Source organism: Xyrauchen texanus, chromosome 30 (assembly GCF_025860055.1).
Source record: "Xyrauchen texanus isolate HMW12.3.18 chromosome 30, RBS_HiC_50CHRs, whole genome shotgun sequence".
NCBI lineage: Eukaryota > Metazoa > Chordata > Actinopteri > Cypriniformes > Catostomidae > Xyrauchen > Xyrauchen texanus.
In genome coordinates this window covers 6,057,258-6,073,952 of record NC_068305.1, presented here as the reverse complement: position 1 = coordinate 6,073,952, position 16,695 = coordinate 6,057,258, and the positions used below count along the sequence as shown (strand labels likewise).

Sequence of the window (16,695 nt, the reverse complement as noted above, 5' to 3'; positions counted from 1 at the left end):
TGCTTCGTTCAGTTACGTATTGCTTGTAAGTTTGGACCAGAAAGTTTGAAGAAGTTTAAAAGTAGTTTGAAGTTTAAATTAGTTTGTAGTTTAAATTAGTTTGAAGTTTAAATTAGTTTAAAGTAGTTTATAGTTTAAAGTAGTTTATAGTTTAAATTAGTTTAGTTTAAATTAGTTTAAAGTAGTTTAAAGTTTAACTTAGTTGCTAGATAGATAGATAGATAGATAGATAGATAGATAGACAGACAGACACTCAGATAGATAGAGAGATAGATAGATATTTACCCTCAGATAGATAGATAGATAGATAGATAGATAGATAGATAGACATTGACCCTCAGATAGATAGATAGACAACAGACAGACAGAGAGACAGATAGATAGATAGATATTGACCCTCAGATAGATAGATGGATGGATAGATAGATAGATAGATGGATGGATGGATGGATGGATGGATGGATGGATGGATGGATTGATTGATCCTTGCTACCCTGAGTCCCATGAACAAAGCCAGAAGTCTTTATGTTGTTCTGTTGCAGAGATATGTGATTTGTTACTCGGTTGCTAGGGTAACCCCATATGGTTGCTAGGCAGTTACCATAGTGATACTTATCAAGTCTTCTTGCCATCCTGATTGAAATAAATCAACCCAGAAGTCTCTACGATTTTCTGTTGCAGAGATATGTGATTTGTTACTCGGTTGCTAGGGTAACCCCATCTGGTTGTTAGGCAGTCACCATAGTGATACTTATCAAGTGTTCTTGACATCCTGATTGAAATAAACCAACCCAGAAGTCTCTACGATTTTCTGGTCCAGAGATATGTGATTTGATACTAGGTTGCTAGGGTAACCCAATGTGGTTGCTAGGCAGTTACCATAGTGATACTTATCAAGTCTCCTTGCCATCCTGATTGAAATAAATCAACCCAGAAGTCTCTCTGATTTTCTGGTGCAGAGATATGTGATTTGTTACTCGGTTGCTAGGGTAACCCCATCTGGTTGTTAGGCAGTCACCATAGTGATACTTATCAAGTCTTCTTGACATCCTGATTGAAATAAACCAACCCAGAATTCTCTACGATTTTCTGGTCCAGAGATATGTCATTTGTTACTCGGTTGCTAGGGTAACCCAATGTGGTTGCTAGGCAGTTACCATAGTGATATTTATCAAGTCTCCTTGACATCCTGATTGAAATAAATCAACCCAGAAGTCTCTACGATTATCTGGTGCAGAGATATGTGATTTGTTACTTGGTTGCTAGGGTAACCACATCTGGTTGCTAGGCAGTTACCATAGTGATACTAATGAAGTCTCTTTGCCATCCTGATTGAAATAAGTCAATCCGGAAGTCTCTACGCTTTTCTGATGCAGAGATATGTGATTTGTTACTCGGTTGCTAAGGTAACCCCATGTGGTTGCTAGGCAGTTACCATAGTGATACTTATCAAGTCTCCTTGCCATCCTGATTGAAATAAATCAAACCAGAAGTCTCTCTGATTTTCTGGTGCAGAGATATGTGATTTGTTACTTGGTTGCTAGGGTAACCCCATGTGGTTGCTAGGCAGTTACCATAGTGATACTTATCAAGTCTCCTTGCCATCCTGATTGAAATAAATGAACCCAGAAGTCTCTCTGATTTTCTGGTGCAGAGATATAGTTATTGCTAAGCGGTTGCTAGGGTACTCTGTTTAGTTGCTAGGGAGTGGCTTGACAGCTGCCAATCATGAAACTCCAAAGGCTGCTTGTCAGTATGAATGATATAAACCAACTCCCATGCCTCTGTGACATTCAGAATGGAAGATATCCCTCTATGGATTTTGGTTGTTAAGGTGCTCGACAATGGTTGCTAGGGAGGGGCTAGGAAGTGTTGAGGTGATTCATGATTGGCTGTTTGCTGCCCCGAGTCAAACGAGACCACCCTTGTGTTTCTATGACACTTCTATCCGGAGATATCCCTTTGATGTCTTTCATTAGAAGTCTATGGGAGTTGTTGCTAAGGTGCTTTAAATTGTTGCTAGGGCGTGGCTTGATAGCTTCACAATGATCCCGAGAGACTGATTGGTCGTCTGAGTAAAATGAGCCCGCCCCTTGTCTCTATGACACTGTGATCCAGAGCTATGTTCAATACAAAATCCCTATGCAATGAGGGAGAGAGAGAGGAGAGATGCAGGGCTGACAGGCCCTTTTTGTCTGTGTGTGTTCCCAAATTAATGACTCTAATGAGCCAGTTCTTTTGAATCTAAAATGTGAAACATACAGTGTGACCAGTGTAGTCTGATTCCCAAATTAATGACTCTAATGAGCCGGTTCTTTTGAATCTACAGTGTGAAACATACAGTGTGACCAGTGTAGTCTGATTCACAAATTAATGACTCTAATGAGCCAGTTCTTTTGCATCTAAAATTTGAAACATACAGTGTGACCAGTGTAGTCTGATTCCCAAATTAATGACTCTAATGAGCCAGTTCTTTTGAATCTACAATGTGAAACATACAGTGTGACCAGTGTAGTCTGATTCCCAAATTAATGACTCTAATGAGCTGGTTCTTTTGAATCTACAGTGTGAAACATACAGTGTGACCAGTGTAGTCTGATTCCCAAATGAATGACTCTAATGAGCCAGTTCTTTTGAATCTACAATGTGAAACATACAGTGTGACCAGTGTAGTCTGATTCCCAAATTAATGACTCTAATGAGCTGGTTCTTTTGAATCTACAGTGTGAAACATACAGTGTGACCAGTGTAGTCTGATTCCCAAATTAATGACCCTAATGAGCTGGTTCTTTTGAATCTACAGTGTGAAACATACAGTGTGACCAGTGTAGTCTGATTCCCAAATTAATGACTCTAATGAGCCGGTTCTTTTGAATCTAAAATGTGAAACATACAGTGTGACCAGTGTAGTCTGATTCACAAATTAATGACTCTAATGAGCCGGTTCTTTTGAATCTACAATGTGAAACATACAGTGTGACCAGTGTAGTCTGATTCCCAAATTAATGACTCTAATGAGCCAGTTCTTTTGCATCTAAAATTTGAAACATACAGTGTGACCAGTGTAGTCTGATTCCCAAATTAATGACTCTAATGAGCCAGTTCTTTTGAATCTACAATGTGAAACATACAGTGTGACCAGTGTAGTCTGATTCCCAAATGAATGACTCTAATGAGCCGGTTCTTTTGAATCTACAATGTGAAACATACAGTGTGACCAGTGTAGTCTGATTCCCAGATTAATGACTCTAATGAGCCAGTTCTTTTGAACCTACAGTGTGAAACATACAGTGTAACCAGTGTAGACTGATTCCCAAATTAATGACTCTAATGAGCCGGTTCTTTTGACTCTACAGTGTGAAACATACAGTGTGACCAGTGTAGTCTGATTCCCAAATGAATGACTCTAATGAGCCAGTTCTACAGTGTAGTGTTAAAAAAGTTTAACTTAGTTGCTAGCTAGCTAGCTAGCTAGATAGATAGATAGATAGATAGATAGATAGATAGATAGATAGATAGATAGATATTTACCCTTAGATATATAGAGAGATAGATATAGATAGATAGAGAGAGATAGATATTTACCCACAGATAGATAGATAGATAGATAGATAGATAGATAGATAGATAGATAGATAGATAGATAGATAGAATGGAAGTTAAAGGGATTTGGTTGCTAGGGTGCTCTAAATGGTTGCTAGGGCATGGCTTAGTATTTTTCATGATGATACTTAAAGACTGACTGCTCACCCAATTCAAACAAGCCAACTCTCATGTCTGTAGGACATACTGATCAGGTGATATCCATCTAAGCAATTTTGAATGGCAGTCAATGGGTTCTGGTTGCTAGGTTGCACTAAATGATAGACAGACAGACAGACAGATAGACAGATATGAGGAAAAAGGATGAATAGAAAGAAATAGATAGAGAGAGATATATATAAACATTGTATTGACATAGCAATATTGTAAAAACAGTGATTTAAATAAAGTTTGATTGAATTTGTTAGAAATAAAGATTGAACAGAGTGGCCCTCTTCACTTTAAGAGACAGATAGAAATAGAGATTTGATAGAAACGAAGCCTGAAGCATGTTAAAGCCTTCTGTTGGTGGCTCATATTTGAATTTTGACAGTTGGTGTTGGCTCATCTGAACATTCCGTCAATGTAAGTCAATGGGATTTTTCAAGTGTTTGATCATCCGCTTTGAGAAAACAGTAAGTCCGATCAGTTAGAAAAGATATAGCACACTATTCGGGATTAGTCTGAAGGTCTGTGATGAGTTTGGTGCCTGTAGCTTAAAAGCTCTAGGAGGAGTTAGTCTTGGTAATTTTAGTCTCAGAAGAATAATAATAATAAGTTTAAATAGGATTTCAGTAAGTTGGCTCTCACAAGCCAACTTAACTAAGTAAATAAAAGTTCAGTTCGAGTACAAACTTTAAGTTGGCTTGTGAAAGTTTGGACCAGAAAGTTTGAAGAAGTTTAAAGTAGTTTGAAGTTTAAATTAGTTTATAGTTTAAATTAGTTTAAAGTTTAAAGTAGTTTATAGTTTAAATTAGTTTGTAGTTTAAATTAGTTTGTAGTTTAAATTAGTTTGTAGTTTAAATTAGTTTGCAGTTTAAATTAGTTTAAATTAGTTTAAAGTAGTTTATAGTTTAAAGTAGTTTATAGTTTAAAGTAGTTTAGTTTAAATTAGTTTAAAGTAGTTTAAAGTTTAACTTAGTTGCTAGATAGATAGATAGATAGATAGACACTCAGATAGATAGATAGATAGATAGATAGATATTGACCCTCAGATAGATAGATAGATAGATAGACATTGACCCTCAGATAGATAGATAGACAACAGACAGACAGAGAGACAGATAGATAGATAGATAGATAGATAGATAGATAGATAGATAGATAGATAGATAGATAGATAGATGGATGGATTGATTGATTGATTGATCCTTGCTACCCTGAGTCCCATGAACAAAGCCAGAAGTCTTTATGTTGTTCTGTTGCAGAGATATGTGATTTGTTACTCGGTTGCTAGGGTAACCCCATATGGTTGCTAGGCAGTTACCATAGTGATACTTATCAAGTCTTCTTGCCATCCTGATTGAAATAAATCAACCCAGAAGTCTCTACGATTTTCTGTTGCAGAGATATGTGATTTGTTACTCGGTTGCTAGGGTAACCCCATCTGGTTGTTAGGCAGTCACCATAGTGATACTTATCAAGTGTTCTTGACATCCTGATTGAAATAAACCAACCCAGAAGTCTCTACGATTTTCTGGTCCAGAGATATGTGATTTGATACTCGGTTGCTAGGGTAACCCAATGTGGTTGCTAGACAGTTACCATAGTGATACTTATCAAGTCTCCTTGACATCCTGATTGAAATAAATCAACCCAGAAGTCTCTATGATTTTCTGGTGCATAGATATGTGATTTGTTACTCGGTTGCTAGGGTAACCCCATCTGGTTGCTAGGCAGTTACCATAGTGATACTAATGAAGTGTCCTTGCCATCCTGATTGAAATAAGTCAATCCGGAAGTCTCTACGTTTTCTGATGCAGAGATATGTGATTTGTTACTCGGTTGCTAAGGTAACCCCATGTGGTTGCTAGGCAGTTACCATAGTGATACTTATCAAGTCTCCTTGCCATCCTGATTGAAATAAATCAACCCAGAAGTCTCTCTGATTTTCTGGTGCAGAGATATGTGATTTGTTACTCGGTTGCTAGGGTAACCCCATCTGGTTGTTAGGCAGTCACCATAGTGATACTTATCAAGTCTTCTTGACATCCTGATTGAAATAAACCAACCCAGAAGTCTCTACGATTTTCTGGTCCAGAGATATGTGATTTCTTACTCGGTTGCTAGGGTAACCCAATGTGGTTGCTAGGCAGTTACCATAGTGATATTTATCAAGTCTCCTTGACATCCTGATTGAAATAAATCAACCCAGAAGTCTCTACGATTATCTGGTGCAGAGATATGTGATTTGTTACTTGGTTGCTAGGGTAACCCCATGTGGTTGCTAGGCAGTTACCATAGTGATACTTATCAAGTCTCCTTGCCATCCTGATTGAAATAAATCAACCCAGAAGTCTCTCTGATTTTCTGGTGCAGAGATATGTGATTTGTTACTCGGTTGCTAGGGTAACCCCATGTGGTTGCTAGGCAGTTACCATAGTGATACTTATCAAGTCTCCTTGCCATCCTGATTGAAATAAATGAACCCAGAAGTCTCTCTGATTTTCTGGTGCAGAGATATAGTTATTGCTAAACGGTTGCTAGGGTACTCTGTTTAGTTGCTAGGGAGTGGCTTGACAGCTGCCAATCATGAAACTCCAAAGGCTGCTTGTCAGTATGAATGATATAAACCAACTCCCATGCCTCTGTGACATTCAGAATGGAAGATATCCCTCTATGGATTTTGGTTGTTAAGGTGCTCGACAATGGTTGCTAGGGAGGGGCTAGGAAGTGTTGAGGTGATTCATGATTGGCTGTTTGCTGCCCCGAGTCAAACGAGACCACCCTTGTGTTTCTATGACACTTCTATCCGGAGATATCCCTTTGATATCTTTCATTAGAAGTCTATGGGAGTTGTTGCTAAGGTGCTTTAAATTGTTGCTAGGGCGTGGCTTGATAGCTTCACAATGATCCCGAGAGACTGATTGGTCGTCTGAGTAAAATGAGCCCGCCCCTTGTCTCTATGACACTGTGATCCAGAGCTATGTTCAATACAAAATCCCTATGCAATGAGGGAGAGAGAGGGAGAGATGCAGGGCTGACAGGCCCTTTTTGTCTGTGTGTGTTCCCAAATTAATGACTCTAATGAGCCGGTTCTTTTGAATCTACAGTGTGAAACATACAGTGTGACCAGTGTAGTCTGATTCCCGAATTAATGACTCTAATGATCCAGTTCTTTTGAATCTACAGTGTGAAACATACAGTGTGACCAGTGTAGTCTTATTCCCAAATTAATGACTCTAATGAGCCAGTTCTTTTGAATCTACAATGTGAAACATACAGTGTGACCAGTGTAGTCTGATTCCCAAATGAATGACTCTAATGAGCCAGTTCTTTTGAATCTACAGTGTGAAACATACAGTGTGACCAGTGTAGTCTGATTCCCAAATGAATGACTCTAATGAGCCAGTTCTTTTGAATCTACAATGTGAAACATACAGTGTGACCAGTATGAATGACTCTAAAATGAATGACTCTAATGAGCCAGTTCTTTTGAATCTACAGTGTGAAACATACAGTGTGACCAGTGTAGTCTGATTCCCAAATGAATGACTCTAATGAGCCAGTTCTACAGTGTAGTGTTAAAAAAGTTTAACTTAGTTGCTAGATAGATAGATAGATAGATAGATAGATAGATAGATAGATAGATAGATAGATAGATATTTACCCTTAGAAATATAGAGAGATAGATATAGAGAGATAGATATAGATAGATAGAGAGAGAGATAGATATTTACCCTCAGATAGATAGATAGATAGATAGATAGATAGATAGATAGATAGATAGATAGATAGATAGATAGATAGATAGATATTGACCCTCAGATAGATGCTAGCACGTTTTTAGCATGTTTTAGCGTGTGGCTAGGAAGATTTTAGGTCATTACTTTTTGGCTGCTTGATAAAAGAAATCCTCTGAGGGAGAGAGAGAGGAGAGATGCAGGGCTGACAGGCCCTTTTTGTCTGTGTGTGTGAAAATGTCAGTTGGAATTTGAATTTCTGAACATTCCGCAATGTTAAGTCAATGGGAGTTTTTTCCGAGTTTGATCCTCATTTTTAGGAAAACCGTAAGTCCGATCAGTTAGAAAAGATATAGCACACTATTCGGGATTAGTCTGAAGGTCTGTGCCGAGTTTGGTGCCTGTAGCTTAAAAGCTCTAGGAGGAGTTAGTCTTGGTAATTTTAGTCTCAGAAGAATAATAATAACTAGATGGGTACATTTCCTGAAGAAAATGTGAGTGGTGCTTGCCGTGGCAAAACTCGTCGAACAGCATGCTGTAACTCGAAAAGAACAAAAATCACGGTCGTAAATAAATCAACCCGGAAGTCTGTACGATTTTCTGGTGCAGAAATATGTGATTTGTTACTCGGTTGCTAGGGTAAGCCCGTGTGGTTGCTATGCAGTTACCAAGGTAATACAATACATGGCTCCTTTCCATCCCGAGTGAAATAAGTCAACCCGGAAGTCTGTACGTTTTTCCGATGCAGAGATATGTGATTTGTTGCTCTGTTGCTAGGGTAACCCCATGTGGTTGCTAGGCAGTTACCGTAGTGATACTTATCAAGTGTCCTTGCCATCCTGATTGGAATAAATCAACCCAGAAGTCTCTCTGATTTTCTGGTGCAGAGATATAGTTATAGCTAAACGGTTGCTAGGGTACTCTGTTTAGTTGCTAGGGAGTGGCTTGGCAGCTGCCAATCGTGAAACTACAAAGGCTGCTTGTCAGTATGAATGATATAAACCAACTCCCATGCCTCTGTGACATTCAGAATGGAAGATATGCCTCTATGGATTTTGGTTGCTAAGGTGCTCGACAATGGTTGGTAGGGAGGGGCTAGGAAGTGTTGAGGTGATTCATGATTGGCTGCTTGCTGCCCCGAGTCAAACGAGACCACCCTTGTGTTTCTATGACACTTCTATCCGGAGATATCCCTTTGATGTCTTTCATTAGAAGTCTATGGGACTTGTTGCTAAGGTGCTTTAAATTGTTGTTAGGGCGTGGCTTGATAGCTTCACAATGATCCCGAGAGACTGATTGGTCATCTGAGTAAAATGAGCCCGCCCCCTTGTCTCTATGACACTGTGATCCAGAGCTATGTTCAATACAAAATGCCTATTTCATGGTCCGTCCCACACCATTGTAAGTCAATGGGGGCAACTTTGGGCTGCTCCTGCCCCCCAGGGGTGCAACTTTTACCCCATATTGACATCTAAGCAGCCTCTTCAAATGTAGCAAATCACACGTTTCTGCGAAATCCTCGCTCGGAGCTGTGATGCGTCAAAGTTTCTCGCAATGTTAAGTCTATGGGATTTTGCGGCCGCTTTTTTGCCCCTGGGGCAAATACCTATATCTCTGCACCAGAAAATCAGAGAGACTTCTGGGTTGATTTATTTCAATCAGGATGGCAAGGAGACTTGATAAGTATCACTATAGTAACTGCCTAGCAACCACATGGGGTTACCCTAGCAACCGAGTAACAAATCACATATCTCTGCATCAGAAAACGTAGAGATTTCGGGTTGGTTTATTTCAATCAGGATGGCAAGGACACTTCATTAGTATCACTATGGTAACTGCCTAGCAACAAGGAGGGGTTACCCTAGCAACCAAATAACAAATCACATATCTCTGGATCAGAACATCGTAGAGACTTCCTGGTTGACTGATTTTACTCAGGATAGCAAGGAGACTTGATAAATATCACTATGGTAACTGCCTAGCAACCAGATGGGGGTACCCTAGCAACCGAGTAAAAAAAACATATCTCAGCAGTTATAAAATGCTATTTGACGAGTTTTGCCATGGCAAGCACCACTCACATTTTCTTCAGGAAATGTACATTCTAGTTAAGTTGGCTTGTGAGAGCCAACTTACTGAAATTCTATTTAAACTTATTATTAGTGGTGCTTGCAAAGCATCACTATTGTAATCTCACATACTTATTATTTTTATTTTTATTTTTATATCTCCGTACAAAAGTTCGGCACCTAACTCGTCCCGCACCGTTTGGCTTAGACCCACTGGGGCAAATACCGTACCCCCGATCGCTTACAAAAGTCATAGCACACGTGTCCTCAATAGGCCGTTCGATTTGATACCTCATTCGGTGGGTCTACGCCAAACGGTGCGGGACGAGTTAGGTGCCGAACTTTGTACGGAGATATAAAAATAAAAATAAAAATAATAAGTATGTGAGATTACAATAGTGATGCTTTGCAAGCACCACTAATAATAAGTATGTGAGATTACAATAGTGATGCTTTGCAAGCACCACTAATAAGTTTCTCTCATAAGTAAAATTTATGTAAAACATTTGTACAAATTTGAAAAATGTTTGTATGGATTGAAACGTAGAATATGTTTATTGAAAAATTTGGAGTTCCTTTTGAATGTTTTTCATCTGGTGATGGTATCCTCCACCCACTTTTTATCTCCTCCTTTAAAAAGAAGTGTTAATAAGATAATCAGTGTGTTTGACCTGACGAAGACCCAATTTGGGTCGAAACATTGTCAATAAACTGGAACGTTTAGCAGTGTGTCAGCGTCTCTACTCATTTCTATTAACTTCAACTTGTAGCTGTGCTCCTGCATTCTCTTTAGATGTGCATACACTACCTCTAAACTTTAAAATATTACAGTTCACCCATAAATGAAAATTCTGTCCAAATTTACTCATGACTTTATTTTTTCATGCAGAACACAAAATAAGTTTTAATGAATATCTTTTCTCTTTTTTCAACTAAATGGTAGTGGAAAGCGCATAACTCCAAAGCTTAAAAAAAGGACCCAAATGTATCATAATTCATAATACTTGTGCGTCATACTCCAAAGGCATGATGTGGATATGTCCCCTCCTTTAATGTAAGACTATAGGATTTTGTTGCACTTTTTATCATCTACAAGGCAAAATCATTTTCTCACCCTCAAGCTACCTTAGATGTGTATGACCTCTGCAGAACACAAACAAATATTTTTAGAAAAATATTTCAGCTCTGAAGGTCCATTCAATGTGGGTGAGAAACAGATGAATATTCAAGTCCTTTTTGAGTATAAATTATCCTCCCTGCCCAGTAGGTGGTGATATATCCATGAAGAATGTGAAAGTGGATATTTGTAGAAAAAAGGACTTAAATAGGATCTGATTCTTGCCCACACCTATCATATCACTTCTGAAGACATGGATTTTACCACTGTTTTCAGATAAATTACTTTCATTATGCCTTATTGCTTTTTGATTAACAATTAAAAAACATTGAAGATGGAATTCAAGGAGGTACCCTGTGTGAACGAACATTGACAAACAATTGCAAAATAGTCTAATAACAGGCTTATGTTCAATGATTTGATAATAAAACAAACAATATATTGACTTCTGAAGACACTCTTTATAATGTCTATTCAATGCTTTAATCTGTCAAAATCACATCATGTCTTTGAATTACTTTTATTTAGGGACAATTCAATTTTTATCGATTGACAGCCCCTAACATTTACACATTCTAATAAGTGAGGACATTTATCACTACCTAACTTTGAAATTAGTTATTGTTGATTGAGACAGGTTTGAATGGTAGACATAACAAGCAAGGTCATTTTTCACACAATGATAGTCATTACCATATGTGATGCTTGTTATGTTGACAATCAGTGGAAGACATAGCATCTTTGAAAACATAAACTTTGGATGGAGATCACCCGTGGAAAGAAATTACAAACCCAAATGACATCTGGACAGATTTCAACCTCTGAAATATTCGACCAACCTCAGAATTATGTTTCTACACTGCAGCTCCATGTCAGCGCATTAGCACCACTGATTAAACGGCATGCTGTTGCCAGACTGCCAGATCACCAGAGATGGCTCTTATGCTTAACTGGAATCAAAACAGTGTTAATTTGTCACAATCAAGAGAATCTAACTGCTTGTCGGCACTAAATTCAACGTGCAGTGGCTGCAGTAGCATAAGGCTTCAGTGCCAGACAAGAAACAAGAAAAGTGCTATGATTGGTCACAAGACATGCCAGATTCAATGAGATTTAACAACACTAAAGTCAAATCTCTGAGTGGGGGCATCAGTGATTCGAATTTCAGTATACATCGACCGATTTCAGCAACAGAAATTTCAACCTACTGTCACCGAATACACAGTGAGATCAGTCTGTTTAGAATTAAATGAAGGTGAGCTCATGATAACAGGATTTAAATTTCTGGGAGAACAATTCCTTTATCCAGTATGTGTCTGTACTGTCAGCAAAATCCCACTTCACCCTTGGGTTTTCCTCCATTTCATATCCTTTATCCTTAAGGACTGAAAACAACAGGGGCCTGCTTGACAAAAAAAAATTCTATGTATGTCAAATATAGTATTTCAGATGTATGCTGTCATAGGCAAAACTCCAATTATCAACTAAAATACATCAGAGTAATTCCATTATGATGTGGCCGCTCTGATAAAAAAAAGCTAGTTTGGTTGGATGTCGATGGAGTGTGTGGTGGTGATTATGGGGTAGTGTTTCATGACAGTGTAGTCTGTGTGCCACACACTGGTATAAACGCTGCAGATGTATTCACTTGTACAAAGCTCTGAGTAGGACCAGAGACTATTTAGCAGAGACAGGCCACTTCTATTAAAATTAATGTGAGGAATTGGAATGGCTATCGGATGTAGAAAAAGAAGCCCTGCCTTAGAAGTAAAAGAACCAATCACCTTTTAGATACAGAAATTGCCAGTCAATCAACTTTCACATTATCTATACAAGCCAGGAAAATAGCTTCTTCTTTGTTTTCTTTTGCTTAATCTGAAGATGCACAATTTAGGAAAATTTGTTGTCAGATTTTACTACTGATTTGAAACATGTTCTTTGATCATAATCTTGACTAACCATTTTGGAAATATCAGTCTTCCCCCATTCAAGTATGGTGGGACAGAGCGATATTTTAAATCCTCAAATATATCTGCATTGATATTGCAATAATTGAGTTACAAAATTAAGCAACATTTTATTTATTTATTGTGCTTTTTATTTGGTCATTAAGTGTCAGTAGACTAGTTTTACCATCTTTTCTTATCTTATGATTCATAGGTATTTTTGAAACATTTCTGTGAATCAGTTCACACTGTCAATATCAATTCAAAACTCTGATTTAACTATTTGTTTGTATCATTACTCAAAATATTCCCAGAAATATCTGTTGAGAATAGAAGAAACAACAAGTATATGTGCAAATTTTCCTTTTTTAAATGTTTTACAAAAAAAAGGCTTATTAGGCTTAAAGGTTCATTACAAAATATTGTTATATTTATGCATATAAATTAGTTTATTTTAAACCAAAGCAAGGAAAACATGCCTTTTAAAAAAAAAACATCCTTAACTCATTGTTTTAGTTCTTATCGCACAAATTTTGAATCTTCTTGACAACAATGGCTTTTTAGTTAGAATGATGGTTCCCCATCTGTCGCTCACTTCGACGTTGGGTCGAAGAAGCGACACTAGGGCTCTCTCTTGAGTGCCGAATATGCCTCTGATCTATGAAAAAAGGCCAATGGGAATTAGGCAGACAGTATTTGCATACCCCGCCCGGACAAACGGGTATAAAAGCGGGCAAATACGTTGAGTTCATTCAGAAATCTTCTTCGAGCCAATGGTCGGGTTGCAGTCAGCTGCGAGTTACACAACTGTTCCTGTTTTCATCTGACGCTTGTTTTCCTCTTCTACTCAAAGACGCGATAGAGCCTGTCCCTCCAACCGAGATGAAGAAGGGTTTCTACAGCCCTTACTTCATCGTACCCAAGAAAGGCGGTGGCTTACGACCGATCTTGGACTTGCGAAGTTTCCAACCGGGCCTTGTACAAACTCCCGTTGAAAATGCTCACGCAAAAACACATCCTAACTTGCGTCCGGCATCTAGATTGGTTCGCAGCGGTAGACCTGAAGGACACGTACTTTCACGTCTCAATTCTGCCTCGACACCGACCCTTCCTACGGTTCATGTTCGACGGCCAGGCGTATCAGTACAAAGTCCTCCCCTTCGGCATATCTCTGTCCCCTCGCGTCTTCACGAAAGTCGCAGAGGCCCGGTGGAGAGTGGAGGCTTCACCCTCAGTCGGTTCAGCTGATTTGGGAACGGATCGGCAAGGCCCAGGTAGACCCGTTTGCCTCCCAAGAGACCTCCCATTGCCCGCTCTGGCCCTCGGGGCTGCGCAAGTACGCATTTCCCCAGTGAGCCTTCTTGCACAGGTGCTGTGCAAGGTCAGGGAGGACGAGGAGCAAGTCACCCTAGTGGCTCCTTACTGGCCCACCCGGGCCTGGTTCTCGGACCTCGTACTCCTCGCAACAGCCCCTCTCTGGCAAATTCCCTGAGGATGGACCTTCTTGTAGTTCTACTAATGTTTGACATATGAATACTTTTTGCCCTTATTTTGAATAGCGCTTTGTTTTATGATTTGAAACCTAACACACTTCATATATATGTAAGGCTTGAAAATTGTTTTTATGCTTATATATATATATATATATATATATAAAAGAGAAGCATAGCAAAAGAGAAAGAAAGGAAATGCAGGGGACGAGAAGGGGCTCTTTAAAATTGTTTGTATGATAAAATACATAAGCAGAGAAAGACAAGGCAAAATGATTATGCAAACAACAGTGCTACTTTACAATGTCCTCTGGAACCTGACGCACTTTTTTTCTTCATAATATTGTGGCTGACAATGCTGTGACACATCTAGCATAGTTAAAATCCCCATAAATGATGATGCTCTAAGATACTATACAACATTTAACGTAATAGACAACAATATAATTGTATGCACAATGTAAAATTGAGCTACGCTCAAAAGTTTCAATCTCAAATTGTACAACCGTTACTCTGAACATTATTTTTTTTTTGTCACTGTATGTAGGCCTATATCTTTAAATGTATGTACGTTGCATTCTCTTGCACTTGAAGGTTCGTCACAATGACAAAATCCTTGTGTGTGTAAGCAAACTTGGCAATAAAGCGAATTCTGATTCTGATTAAAGCAAATTAGCCTATATCAAACCCATGGTGTTGCGCTACAGAAATGATCCACTCACCGCAGCTGAAATGAAGAGAACTTCTCGTCCTTAGTCAATATATAGTTTTCATACAATCAATCCTTCATAATAGCATTATTTTCCTCGACAAATGAAGAACATGAAGCTGCCTCTTCGAACGCTGAGCGCGAAATAACCATCATGCGACCAAGCAAACTGAATCCACACCTCCGCCCTCTCCAAACTCTCCAAACCAGACGAAAAAAACATCACTCACTCTAAACAAGTATGGGCTGTGTTAGTTTCTAGCCAATTAGACAGATGTTTACTTGCATTCTTAGTGATATTATTCAAGGATTATTCTGCTTTAGTGCAGCTCAAGTGAGGGGTATAATGTTACAGTGTTTTTCGCAGGCGGCTTGCTGCTATCTACTGTCTTAACGTCAAAATTCAAAGTAAGCTCAAACAAACCAACAGCATTTACCAGTTTTATTTAAAGGAACAGCTCAACAAAAATGGAAATTCTGGCATTATTTACTCACACTCATGTTTTTTCAATGACAAAAAGAGCTTTGACTGAATGGTGATTTTACCGTCAAGCTTCAAAAGGACAAAAAATCACCATAAAGGTAGTCATTAAGACAATAATGTGCGATATTCTGAAGTCATTCAATAGCTTTGTGTGAGGAACATGCGAAATATTTTGTTGTTATTCAATGAAAATGTTTTCCTGTGCTGTAGATCTTGCATTCACATTGCATTCAATTGCTGAATTGCATTAAAAAAACTATCAAACTCTAAAGGGAAGATTATTAATGAACAAATACTTAAATTTTAGTCTGTTCCTCATGGGTGTGGACAATTCAATCACTCTAGTCATATGGACATTTATGATGCTTTTTAGTACTTTGTGGAGCTTGACAGCCCTTATAGTCACAATATGCTTTCATTGTTTGGAAAACAGCAGTGTAAACCTTCTGCTATACAGTACATCTTATTTTGTGATTACAGAATTTTCATTTTTGGGAGTACTATTCCTTTAATGCCTTGTGTTCTTAAAGTCTGAGTCTTAGAGATGGAGCATTCCACACATTAATACATATAATGTGTTAACAAGAGAGGCCTGATTTCAATTTCTACAAGTTGCTTTGAGCACTTTTAAACAATTTCCAGATTGTCTAAAACACATGTGAATGAGGAATGCTAACGAAAAAGCATTGCAGTTCTGCAAAGATGTGTAAGAGATGTTGTTTAGTGGTGTTGTTTAGTCTGTCATAAGACACCTCAACATTAGATGGTGAAGACACAACACTGTTATTATGGTAATTCCAGGTTATTCTTTAATATACCTTGAAGTACCATGTAAATACCATGGTATGTGAATGTTTTAATCTAACAGTATGCTTACAGTACAACTATTTGGGTAGTAACAAACTGAATATAATCTGAATTATATATTTTCACTTTTAAGGACATTACTGTGCAATGTACTATAAACTCTGCCTTTCAAAATTTGAAATCCTATCCACTGCAAAATCCATGTCAAATCCAACTTCACATTACATGTCTAACAAATTCCTGATGAACACATTTTAATTCTTATTTTAATAATCACTCTTTGTGTCATATTTAACCATATGTTACAATGTCTTTAGAAGGGGTTTGAACATCAAATGCAACAAAATGCACAAAAACTTTTTTTGTTCATATTCACAACAATCAACACATAAATGATGAACAAATCTTATTGATGTAGTTATGTTTGTTTTAGTTTCACAAACTGATTTTGTACTCATCATAACAAATAAAACTGGTCTGATCTGTTACCACTCATGGAAGGGGTTTGTAATGAAAAACCACCAGGTCTAATGTAAGACCTTGTTTGTTTAATGCACCACAGGTTACCTGTCCATAATACTAGAAACTC

At 38.2% G+C, this 16,695-nt stretch overlaps 1 protein-coding gene across 1 annotated transcript in view; it reads right to left on the bottom strand.

Moving 5' to 3' along the window:
* The window catches only part of LOC127623999 (rho guanine nucleotide exchange factor TIAM2), a 137,704-nt gene extending 122,765 nt beyond the window's left edge, over positions 1–14,939 (bottom strand). Inside the window, exon 1 of the mRNA XM_052098567.1 lies at positions 14,829–14,939. The gene's annotated coding sequence lies outside the window, so the exon portion shown is untranslated. The remainder of the gene's footprint in view (positions 1–14,828) is intronic.
* Between the last annotated feature and the right edge of the window lie 1,756 nt (positions 14,940–16,695).